This window comes from Mirounga leonina, unplaced genomic scaffold (genome assembly GCF_011800145.1).
Source record: "Mirounga leonina isolate KUSES-001 unplaced genomic scaffold, KU_Mleo_1.0 Mir_126, whole genome shotgun sequence".
Taxonomy (NCBI): domain Eukaryota; kingdom Metazoa; phylum Chordata; class Mammalia; order Carnivora; family Phocidae; genus Mirounga; species Mirounga leonina.
The window spans coordinates 6,238,626-6,251,667 of NW_023270314.1; positions in this window are offsets into that span (position 1 = coordinate 6,238,626).

The following is a 13,042-nucleotide window of genomic DNA, read 5'->3' on the forward strand; positions in this document are numbered from 1 at the left end:
TTGGGAACTTTGGGTAGAAAGAATATTGTCAGGGGCGCCTGGGTGGCTCAGTCGGTTAAGCGTCTGCCTTTGGCTCAGATCATGATCCCAGGGTCCTAGGATGGAGCCCCGCGTCAGGCTTCCTGCTTAGTGGGGAGTCTGCTTCTCTTTTTTCTCTCTTTCTCTCTCTCTCTCTGCCTCTCCCCCTGCTTGTGTTCTCTCTCTCCCTCTCTCAAAGTAATAAATAAAATCTTAAAAAAAAAAAAGAAAGAAAGAATATTGTCAGATAAGGGACCATGTGAGTACTGCGGTCAAATGCAAAGCTTACTTAGGGTATTAATTTTACAGTTCTGAATCTCGGAAGATTCTAGGAGAGCTTTTCTCATTGGCTCCTGAGAGGTAGGATTCAGAATTCATAAACGTAGGGAACCTGATGGGTTATGGGGGCAATATTTTTCATGAACTGGGTCAGAAAAGCAGAATGTCAGAGCTGAGCACCCCTTCACCACTCAGGACAGAAGACTGCATTTTATACCTGCCTGGAAGATTGAAACAAACTATGCCTGCACAGTCCTAATGGTGGTGGACACATGCACACACACACACACACACACAGGCAATAGCAATAGCCCAAGCCTCAGGGGAGAGGGAACAAATCAAGTTCCAATAGCAGGGAAACAACCTCCCCCCAAATCCAAAACATACTCACCAAATAAATATCCGGGCCTCCTCCTTTTCTTCTCCTTAGAAGTACTGTAGCTGTGGCCTTCTGGAGTCAATTATTTGGTTCAACTCTTAAGAGTAATTCTAGGGATGGGGGATGGTGATAGATTTTGGGCTCAGCAGAAATGGAATAGCCTCTTGCAGTAGACTGGTGGAGGAGAGGGAGAATTTCACAAGTGGAAATCATTTGGCAAATCTAAAGCAGCATTTCATTTTCATGTAGGGCTAGTCCTCATCATCCCATCCCTTCTGCAGACCTAGGTGTTGCAGGCAAGAGGACAGGAAGATAGGATCAAAGGCACAGGCTAGGGCGCCTGGGTGGCTCAGTTGGTTAAGCGACTGCCTTCGGCTCAGGTCGTGATCCTGGAGTCCCGGGATCGAGTCCCGCATCGGGCTCCCTGCTCAGTGGGGGGTCTGCTTCTCCCTCTGACCCTCCCCCCTCTCATGTGCTCTCTTTCTCTCTCATTCTGTCTCAAATAAATAAATAAATAAAATCTTTATAAAAAAAAGGCACAGGCTATTAGCAAAGAAACCATTTCTTATTAAACAGCCTCATTTAATTTAAGTCAGATAGAATTTAGGAACAAAAACCAAATTGTATTTTCTCCTTATTGCCTTTCCAGTTTTCTCTAAAACTCTTACCACTTTTTAAAATTAAGATGATTTCTACTGTCTCTCTAAATTGACCTGTATTTTGTTTATAAAACAGTGATAAGCTTCTAAATGTTTGATATGTGCCAGGCCCCGTGCACAGCACTCAAGCATGATTTCAGTTCATCTTCACGGACCTTGAGCAGGATTGCTAGTTAGCGGCGGAACCAGGGTTACAGACGCTCGTTGCTCCGCCCTTTAACCAGGTGTTGCATCGGTGTACTATTGTGCACTGTGTATGGTGGGTAATGCTAGCAAAGAGCACATCTGCCCCCCCCGCCCCCGATTACTCACCACGCTGAGGCCCCTACTATAAAGAACAGAAAAGTTTGCGTTTGAGGTTTTTCTTTTGAACTCTGTCAGCATGGGGTCACTCCCTATCATTTTCAGTTCAAACAGGACTCACACCATCTGGGGACGCGCGCGCACACACACACACACACACACACTTTGATCTTGGTCTCCACCTAAAATTCCTTGATAGGGTACAGCTGCCTCTGCACAAATGTCTGCAGAAAGATGAATAGGGGATGGGAATCACGTTTTCTATGGTCTCGGCTTTATTTTTTCCCTACATTCCATCGCAGCCTATATAGTTGTTTCAGGTTTTAGTTAAAGTTGGCGTTACTAAAAGAAATTATAGGAGTCAAGAGAAAATAATTTTAAACTGTATGCTAAATAAAACTTTTCCCATAGTCTAGAACAGAGGTTGGGGAACTTTTTCTGTAAATGGCCATAGAGTAAATAGTTTAGGCTTTGAAGAGTTTGCCTCTTTTGCAACAACTCAACCCTGCTGTTGCAGGGAAAACAGCCATAAATGTTACGCAAACAAATAGACTTGGCTGTGTTCCAATAAAACTTTATTTACAAAAATAGGGTTTGGGCTAGGTTTGGCCTGTGAACTAAAATTTGCCGACCCACAGTCTAGTGCAGTACTGCCCAAGAGAAACACAATGCAAGCCACAAACATGATTTTAAAGTTTTTAGTAGTCACATTTTAAAAAGTAAAAAGAAACAGGTAATACAGAATAATACATTTATTCAACCCAATATAGCCAAAATATTATCATTTCAACATGTAATTAGCATTCAAAAATATTAATGAAGCATCTTCAGTTCTTTCTTTGTGTTGCCTTTGGAATCTGATGTGTATTTTCACATTTAAAGCACATCTTAATTCAGCCTAGCCACATTTTGGTGCTCAGTAGCTACCTGAAGTAGTAGCTGCTGCATTGGATGAGGCAGCTCTAGACTCTATAGGTATCTCTGGTTACTCACCTGGTTTCCCTTTTCTTTTTTTTAAAAGATTTTATTTATTTATTTGACAGAGAGAGACATAGTGAGAGAGGGAACACAAGCAGGGGGAGTGGGAGAGGGAGAAGCAGGCTCCCCGCTGAGCAAGGAGTCCGACGTGGGACTCGATCCCAGGACCCCGGGATCATGACCTGAGCCGAAGGCAGTTGCTTAACCAACTGAGCCACCCAGGCGCCCCTGGTTTCCCTTTTCTTAGGTTTATCTATCTGCATACTCTTTCTTTATCCACACAACCTGTCCCAGCATCCTTAATCCTTCCCCTGAGTTTGACTTATTTCCTACAGAGTAGCATTCAGGCATTGCTTCGGGCTGCCCATGGTAGCCTTTGTCACTCCAAGTCCTACAGAACTGTGCGTATGTCTGCAGGTTGGGTTGGTGGCTGTCTTAGTCAGTTTAGGCTGCTATAACAAAAATGCCATAGGCCATTTGGCTTCAACAACAAACATTCATTTCCCACAGTTCTGGAGACTGAGAAGTCCAAGAGAGGGTGCCACCAGATTCGGTGTCTGATGAGAACTAGCTTCCTGCTTCATAGGCTGCCATTTTATTTCTGTGTCCTCACATGGCAGAGGGGGTGAGGGATCTCTCTGGAGTCACTTTTATAAAGGCATTGATCTCATCCATGAGAGCTCCATCCTCATGACCTAATCACCTCCCAAAAGCCCCACCTCCAAATACCATCACATTAGGGGTTAGGTTTCAACATACAAATTCCAAAGGGACACAAACATTCCGTCTATAGTGGTCTCCCCAGAGAATCACCCAGCAACCCAAGTTCTAAAGGACAGCCAGAATATGTGTGCACACTCCACATCTGTTACCGTGTGGGGTTTCCCATCAGAATGAATTCTAGATCCTCCTCTTTACTTTTTTGTCCAGTTATCCAGAAAGGAACTATTGGATCTGGAGTCTCTCTGTCTCTCCTCTCTCTCTTTCTCTCTCTCTCTCTCTCTCTCTCTCTCTCTCTCTGTCTTGGTCTTCCTGTGTCTCTTACTATGTCTCATCTTGTGCAGAAGGCTAAGGAATTTAGTCTAGGAGGGCAGCCATGTACCTAGAAAGGAAAGGAGAATGAATTTTAGTGGGTAAATAATAGTCTCCACCAAGGGATATTTTCCTTCCCAGGCTGACTGGGCTGTGAGTGTGGGGATCATTCTTCTAATTTCAGCTTTGTTATCTTATACAATGATTTTAACAGTCCTGTGGGATCAAAAGTTTTTATTTCCATTTTACAGATGAGAGAATCAAGGCATTAGGTTATGCAACTTTCACAGATTATTGTTCCTTGTTATAGTATAGTCTTCCTTTTATTATGTTTATTTGGGCTATATCCCCAACTAGATCATAACATCATGTTCTCAACATTACAAAATCCAACATCTAGACATAGCAATTGCTTAATAAAGCTTTGCTAATTGAGTAACTAAATTAATGACGAATGTATATTTATGTGCTGATGCTAGAAACTAATAGAAGCAGACTTCTTGCTACACAGGTAAATTATTTTGATAAGAACTAATATTTTAAAATTCAGATACTCAAGAAAACTACTTAGGAGTATCAAGGATGGCTGCTAATTTCTTCTACAATGCTGAATCATGGAATCGTGTTTATTTAATTAGCGCATCAATCCAACATTTAAAAAAAAACTACTCAAAAAGTGAATTTTTTAACAGTTCAGGTAAATGATTTATATATATAAAATTCACTAGATTAAAAGATAAAGCTTGTTGTAGGTAAGGTCCATCTTTAGATTAGAACAAGAAAAAAGGAAGAAAACTAACACTTACCGAGTAAATTGTGTGATAGGCCCTTTATATAGCCCTCACAAAACCCTATTAGGTAAAAAGGATATAAGCATTCATATATGCAGACGAAGAGGCAAAACTTTTGTCGGGGAGGAAAAACTTTACTCTCTTAGGTTCAGCACATGGTGGCCTGTGAATTAAACTAGAAAAAGACAGATTAACAGGTGAATATGCAGACAATTTTTATTAATATTTACATGCACAGGAGTTTACAGCAAAACTCTCAAGGAAGCAGTTATACTTGGGAACTTTTATGCCCTTCTTAACTAAGGGAAGAGAATTTTGGCTTCAAGGGATGATAAATTGTGGGGAAATATGTAGGGAAAATAATGGATGATAAGGGCTATTTTAGTAAGGTCTGTTTATGCAAACTCATCTTGGTATTAGCTCCCTATCTTTGATGATAGGAGCCATTCTCCTCTCATTGATGCAGGAGGGGCACCTTCCTCAAAGGGAAATTTATATCCTGGATTTTAGGCAATCAGGGAAGGGCAGGGAACTCTTCCTGCATCTGTTGGCTTTGCTTTCAATTGCCTTTTACTCAAAATAATCCCTTTGTCAAAGTGGAGTATTTGGGGGTAGCATATTCTGATCCCCTTCAAGATTCAGAAAGATTAAATTACTTGTCCAGGTTTACTCAGTTAGTGTATAGAGGACTCTGGGATTTAAATCTACCTCTGCCTGCCTCTACAGCATCTGCTTTTCAAATGTAAACATTCAGAAAAACAGTCTGGTTTTCCTATTCTATGTAATATTATTGAAATAATAACTTTATCCCAAGTTACTACTATATCTTTTAACATAGCATGATGCTTGTTTAAAATATTTTTATGAGATACCTTATTTGATCCTCCAGGTTGGTAGAAAGGCAGGACTTGCTGAACTGGTTTTACAGATGAAGAATCTAAGCTTATAAAGAATGTAGTGACTTGACCATGGCCAAGCAACCAGTTGGTAACATTGTTGCAACCATATTTGAGGTCTTCTGAATCCCCGCACAGTGCCTTTTTGGGCTATTTCATTATTGTCTCTTCCCTAACTGCCCACCCAATGAATTTAAACAGGATTATTCCTTTTAACCACAGACCTCTGAGGCATAGCCTCCCAGGGTATATGAAGGTCGCTGTTCTGAAATCATATGCTCTGGGTCCAGGTTTAGTCATTTGCTAGCTGTGTGAGGATAACAGGAGATGCTTTGTAGGATGACCTTGAAAGGAGGTAAGGCAGTAGGGAGTATTATGAGTGGCTTCCATTTCTCTGGCCTCAGGCTTCAGTGTGGAAGAACCTCCACCAGAAAAACTTGCTTTGCTCTTTCCTCTGGATTGTTTATCCCCAGGGCAGAAGGAGTGATCTATCTGACTGGGGAGTCTGGGAGGAAGTACTGGGCAAGCCAAGCCCAGTCCCCTCTTGGGCTCCATTTTCTTCAGAACTTGTCATGCCAGGTCTGCATTCTGCCTTGCTAAAGGTGTGGAAGGGCCTGTGACTGCCAGGGAGGCCTGTGTTAGTCGGAGGTGAAGTATGAGCAGAGCCAGCCATCTGCTGCAGATATAAAACTATGTTCTCCAGCCTACCTTCTCTGTAAGAAGGGAACTATTTTGATGTCCACTTGCTTGCCTCTTCCATCTCTCTTTCAATTGGTTCTAACTCAGGCAGGGAAAATGGGTTTTATTTACTGCCTCCCTGGAAACCCAAGTAGACAGGTTCCTTTACTTTCTTTGTTCATAGACAAAGGGGTCCTAAATTCACTGTAAAATTATGTCTGAGCAAAGTTATAAATAATTTGTGATGTGTGAACCAAGTTTTAACTTGTAAGTGTGAAAAATGCTTTTATGTAATTGTTAAATCTAAATGGGTATTGCTTTCCCACAAAATCACAGTTTTTGTTATTGGTGGTTCTGCTGAAATCTGGCATTTCAGAAGTTTCAAAATGTCTTAAGAGCATACCGGATACAAAGAAAGAATACCCAAAGAAACAGAACTATAATTAGTACACTAACAAAATATCACAGAAATTGGGGGAAAAAATGGAGGTAAAATACTCTGCCTTTTAAATTAGAGCCATCGAAGTGGTCCGCAGTAGGAAAGTGCTGGGATGCTCCTCTAGCGCTAATTTTTGATACAAGAAAGTCATAGCCCACTTGGGCCTTAAAAAATTATTCTTTGAACTTAGTAATAGTATCTCTTCTTACTGATGTCTGAGATACCTTCTACCGAAGGAAATCAGTACACTGACTCTTGACAAGATTAGATTGAGAGATATTGCCTGATTGCCCTTCCTCCTTTGGCATCTCAGATACTAGTCTCCTCTGCCATTCCTCCTACTACAGGTCTTTCTTGCTGACCCTTTATCTTCTGCCAACTTTTTAAATGCTGGAGTTCCTGGTCCTCTTATCTACCTTTTCCATGGGCATCTGCATCTGCGTGCCTTGTGTTGAAGATTTCTAAATCCATACTTGCCTCCCACACGATTCTCCTGAACTACCCATTTGAATTCCTAACTGCCGGAGCCATCAGCTATCTCAAACACAGAATGTGCAGAACTAAACTCAGTTTGTGCACTCCTGCTCCCACATTGGCAGATTTCATATGAAAGTCGGTTTCTCTGGACCAGTTGGAAAATCTGATAATACCAAAGCCGTGGGGCAACAACTGGCTGGAGCCGAGGAGTAGCTGCCTCTGGGCTCCTGTTGCGCACAGTCCCTTCCACTCCTGGTTGACTTCACACGATCCATCCCTGGCCTGGCAACGGCGGATGTTCGAGTTGGTGACCACTGATCTGGTCATACTAGACCATTTGTTGTATTAAGAAATGGATTCAAGAACCAGATAGCATCCCTCTTTTCTATTCAGGCTGGAAATACCGGATTTTATTGAATCCTGGCTCTACCAGTTACCAGATTAATTGCAACTTTGCCGAAGTTACTTACCCTCTCTGTATCTCAGTGACCTCATCTATAAAATAGTGCTAATAAGTAGCTACCTCACAGGGCTGTTGTGAGAGATAAATGAGCTAAAGCATGAAGGCAACGGAGAACAATGCCCAACACATATGGAACCATAGTGTCTGCTGCCTCAGCCCCGACTGTTTGTTACTCTCTCTTGGATTTTTGTGACCTATTTTTCAAAACTGCTTTTAAAAGAGATTGTTTTATAAGATGTTGGAAATTAGATTTAATCTGGTTCATGACCTGTAAAGAATACAACCTTGATGCTTGAGACTATGTAAATGCACCTTCTTCATTACTAAGAAGTCTCGTTTCTGGAGTTAAATAGAGGTTCAGTTTGACACCTGAAGTATGTGAGACTGATAGGCCCAAATTGAATGGACAAATACTTGGTACCAACACATTACACGACTTGGCTGGAGTTTTTCTGTATATGAAATCCATGCTCAAAGGTGGAAGTCATTGTTTGAGTGCTTTTGTATTCCATAACTGTATTTCTCAAATGACTTTGAACAACTAGACCAAAACATCTTCGACATGGTCGTTCTCTTGCCAGAAATAACTGTCCTGCTCTTATCACACAGCAAATTCTTACCTCCCCTTCAAGATTTGGTTTCAGATGTCACTTCTGTGACATCTTTTCTGGTACCTACTTCTCTATTATTAGCACTTAAAATTGAATTGTAGCTGCTTGGCTACTTGTCTGTTTCTTTCAGAGTGAATTCCTTGAATTCTGGGACATCTTATGCATTTAACTAGAAAAGAGGCAATTACAGGCTTGGACTCTGGTGCCAGGCTCTGCAGATGTAAATCCAGACCCTGCCACTTAAGGGCTGTGTGGCCTTGGGACAGATCCTGGATGTCTCTGGACCTGAATTTCCTCATCTAGAACATAGGGATAGATAGAGTGGTATCTTGTAGGGTTGTTGTGAGGATTAAATGAGCTAAGAGTTGTAAATCTTTACAGAACAGTATGGGGCACATAGAAGACACTCAGTAAAGGTTAGCGATTACTATTATTGTTACTGTTGACTTGATTTTTCCTTAATTTATTTCCATATTTTATCTCCAGTGTCCTGCAGTTGTTCAAATTTACTCTGCTACAACTGACGAAAATCTAATTTTACTGCTCTTTGCTTCTTCTAGCTTCAAGAACTAACTTTTCAAAATATGAATCACAGTTTGATTCTGCAGAGATAAAATATTGAGAAATGAAAGATATTGAATGTCTAGTATTGGCAAAAGATGCATAGCCACATTCCACGTCTTATTTTTTTGTTTCTTTTTTCTTTTTAAAACTTATCTTGTAACTCCTCCTAACTCCCAGATAAGGCCTTTCTAGGTCAATAAATTGATTCCCTTTTACTTCTATACTACATTTTATTCCCTTCTACCCCCCCATTATAATGTGTTTAATATATATCTATTTAATATTAATTCCTGCTTCATCCTATCAGGGAGTACTTGATATTAACATGACTTATAACTGATGATGTTAACCTTGATCATTTTAGTTAAAGTGATATTTGTCAGGTTTCTCTACTATAAAGCTAATATTTTTCCCTTTCCTTACTCTTCTTTGGAAGTGAATCATTAAATCCAATCCTCAGCCAAGGGGGAGGGAAGTAACCTTCACCTCCTGGAGTGGGGAATATCTACACATATTCTTTGGATTCTTCTATGAGGAGGATTTGTCCCTTCTCCACTATTTATTTTGCCTCCAATAATTTTTTTTTGAAGGGAGGGTATGGCAGAAGGGGAGGGAGAGAGAGAATCTTAACCAGGCTCCACAGCCAGCGCAGAGCCCCATGTAGGGCTCGATCTCACAACCCTGAGATCATGACCTGAGCTGAAATCAAAACTCAGATGCTTAACCCACTGAGCCACCCAGGCGCCTCCACACTCAATAATTTTTATATCAATATGGACTCATGGATATTTATTTTATTCCTTGGGTTATAATCCAATCCTATCATTATTTTGCTACTGAATTATTCCAGCTTTGGCCATTGGGGGCCATTGGGAGCTCTTTCAGATTGACTTCTGTGTCCTTGTGATATGCCCCCATCACTTTTACGTTTATTCAAACGTATAATAATATAAGATGTTCTAGACTTACCTTGTATTTTCCCTCCTCCAGCCCTAGAATCAGCTGTATCTCCTTCTCTTGGAAAAATGGTAATTAGAAATCAAAATCTGGGTGATGGGCATGCTTATTTTACTAGAATGTCACTACTTCTAGGCCCTCTCAATGGACAGAGCTAGGAAATATATGTATATATACTAAACCTATGTATGCACACATCTATCTATCTATCTATCTATCTATCTATCTATCTATCTATCATCATCATCTATCTATCATCTATCTATAAACATGAATTCATATTGATATTTCTAGCCCCAATCCAGTACTGCAGGGCTCATTTTAGCCTTCTCTCCTTGCTTATTTGTGATTTTTTCCCTCTGATAATGAGAGATCTGCTCCCATTATCTACAATTATTTACTTATTTGTTTGACCCTGGTACTGCATATTAAATTGTGCCCTCCCAAAGTTCATATGTTGAAGTCCTAGCCCCTAGTACCTCATAATGTGACCTTATTTGGAGATAGTCTTTACAGAGGTAAGAGGAAAGCAAGGTAAAATGAGGTCATTAGAATGAGCCCTCATCCAATTTGACTGGTGTCCTTATAAAAAGGGGGAATTTGGACACGAACACACGCATAGAGAGAAGACAATATGAAGATCTTGGTCAAAGAAGGCCATCTACAAGCCAAAGAGAAAGGCCTGGAACAGATCCTTTCCTCATAGCACCCAGAAGGGACCAACTCTACCAAAATCTTGATTTCAGACTTCTAGTCTCCCAAACTGTGAGACAGTAAATTTCTGTTGCTTAAGCCACCCAGTTTGGTACTTTGTTATGGCAGCCCTGGCAAGTGAATACAAATACCTAGTATACAGACAGATTAGTTTTAGAACTTCTAATACTTACCTCTATGAGAAACAAATTTACCAAATAGAATACAGGGTTTATGTATAGCTGCTTTTGCCTTTAGCCTTATAGTATTTAGTCAAAATACTGTTTTCTAAAATAAGTTCCTTTTTTACCTATACCTCTAATGGGGTTATATTATATATTTGTAATACAATTAGATTAATTTATCAGACTGAATTCCATCCTAGGATCCCTCAACATCCTGGTTGACTTTTTTTTTTTAAGATTTTATTTATTTATTTGACAGAGAGAAAGAGACAGTGTGAGAGGGAACACAAGCAGGGGGAATGGGAGAGGGAGAAGCAGGCTTCCCTCCAAGCAGGGAGCCTGAAGCGGGGCTCGATCCCAGGATCCTGGGACCATGACCCGAGCCAAAGGCAGACGCTTAATTACTGAGCCACCCAGGCGCCCCTGGTTGACTTTTTAAAATGTGAATACAATAAATGATTTTGAGAAATGTATAAAGTCTAAGTATTCACTACTGAGAAATGTATAAAGTCTGTAAGTATTCACTACTGATAGAGTATAGAACAGTTCTAGTACCCTAAAAAGTCTCTTCCTCTGCAGCACCTTTGGAGTCAAGTCTTCACCCCTCCTGAACCCCTGGCAAGCACTGATGTGTCTTCTATCCCTTTAATGTTGCCTCTCCCATATGTCATAGAAATGAAATTATATAATATATAGCCTTTTGATTATGGTTTCTTTCACTTGGCAAAAATGTATTTGAGATTCATCCATGTTGTTGAGTATATTAGTAGCTTGTTCCTTCTTATTTCTGCGTAGTATTCCATTGTACATTGTTTATTTATCTATTCACCTGTGGACAATATCTTCATTGCTTACAGTTTTTGGTAATTAGGAATAAGTTGTCATAGATGTTCACCTCCAGGTGTGTGTGTTTGTATGTGTGTGTGTGTGTGTGTGTGTGTGTGTGAACATAACTTTCCAGTTCACTTGGGTAAATAGCCTGGAGCGACACTGCTGGGTCATACAGTAAGTGTATATTTAACTTTAAAAGGAACTGCCAAACTATCTTCCAAAATGACTGTACCATTTTGTATTCAGATCAACAATGAATGAGAATTCTTGCTGTTCTACATCTTTACCAATATATTGTACCATCAGCCAGGTGTTTTGTTTTGTTTTAATTTGAGCAATTCTAATAGGTGTGTAATAATATCTAATTGTGGTTTTATTTTGCAAGCACTGCATTTTACAGATCTATCCCTGTTGCCATATTACATTTGACATTCTGCTGCATAATATTCTGATATGCATCCACCACATTTCACTATTCTCCCAATAATGGACACTGCAATTGTCTCCAAATAATACCATATAATTTATTTTCCTTATTTATTATGATCTCAGATTTCAATATTTATTTTTACCAATAAGTTGCTTCACAGATGAGGAAAAATAATATCTAAACAAATATCCAAACAAGATCTAAACCATATCCAAAAATCTTCTTGCATAGAGTAGATTGTCAAATTTTCTCACATAGACAAATGTAGAATTGATGCAATTATCTTCAAAAAAGGATCACTTAATAAAGTGTTATGACTTCCAGTTTGTTTTCAATGACTTTTTTCTTTCCTTTCTCCCTCCCTCACTAGCTTTCTTCTTTGCTTCTTTCCTTTCACTTCATTCTATCAAACAAATATTTATTGAATGTCCTTGCCCTGCTAGTCATTATCCAAGCCAGGAGTATACAAAAACGAGGACACTGCCTGTAGTAACTAATAATCCAGTGTAGTGTGTGTTCGGGGAGAAGGAAACATGGGAACACACATGTATACATAAAATGTTTCAGAAAGCAGACAAGAATATGCAACCACATCTGCCTTGGTGAGTTAGGGAAGATTCTCCAGGAAAGATAAAAACTTGGGCTTGATTTTGAAAGAAAAGCTGAAGGGTGGAGCAGAAGGTATAAAAATACTTGGTGTGTTGTGGGCCTGGTGAGTAGTTCAAAGTCAAAATGTATGGGGTTCATGACAGTGGATAGTGGGAGGTATGGCTAGAAAAATAGGATGAATTCAGATTAAGATGGACTTTGTAAGGCGTTATTTTGTCATGTGACATCAAAGAGCCATTGCAGGTTTTAGGACAGTAGATTTGATTGGAATTTATTTATTTATTTATTTAAGACTTTATTTGTCAGAGAGAGAGAGAGCACAAGCAGGGGGAGTGGCAGGCAGAGGGAGAAGCAGGCTTCTTGCTGAGCAAGGAGCCCAAGGCGGGACTCGATCCCAGGACCCTGAGATCATGACTTGAGACGAAGGCAGATGCTTAACCAACTGAGCCACCCAGGCATCCCTGGACTTGTATTTAGAACCATAACTTTGGCAATACAGATCAGAGAGGAATAAGAGGTCATTATTAGGGAGACCAATTGCAAAGCTATTATTGCAAATAGTTAAGGTAAGAGCTATTTAAGACCCACACAAAGGAATGGACTATTTTCTGCCTAAGTTGTCTATTTGTGAAGCAGGAAAAAAGAAGGAAAATCTGGCAAGGCAGAATCATATTTGTCATGCAAATTAGAAAATAAAAACTATTATCAAAGGACAACATAAAAGGGGAGCCTGTGTATCTTGCCTGTGGTGACAGATACACACACACATG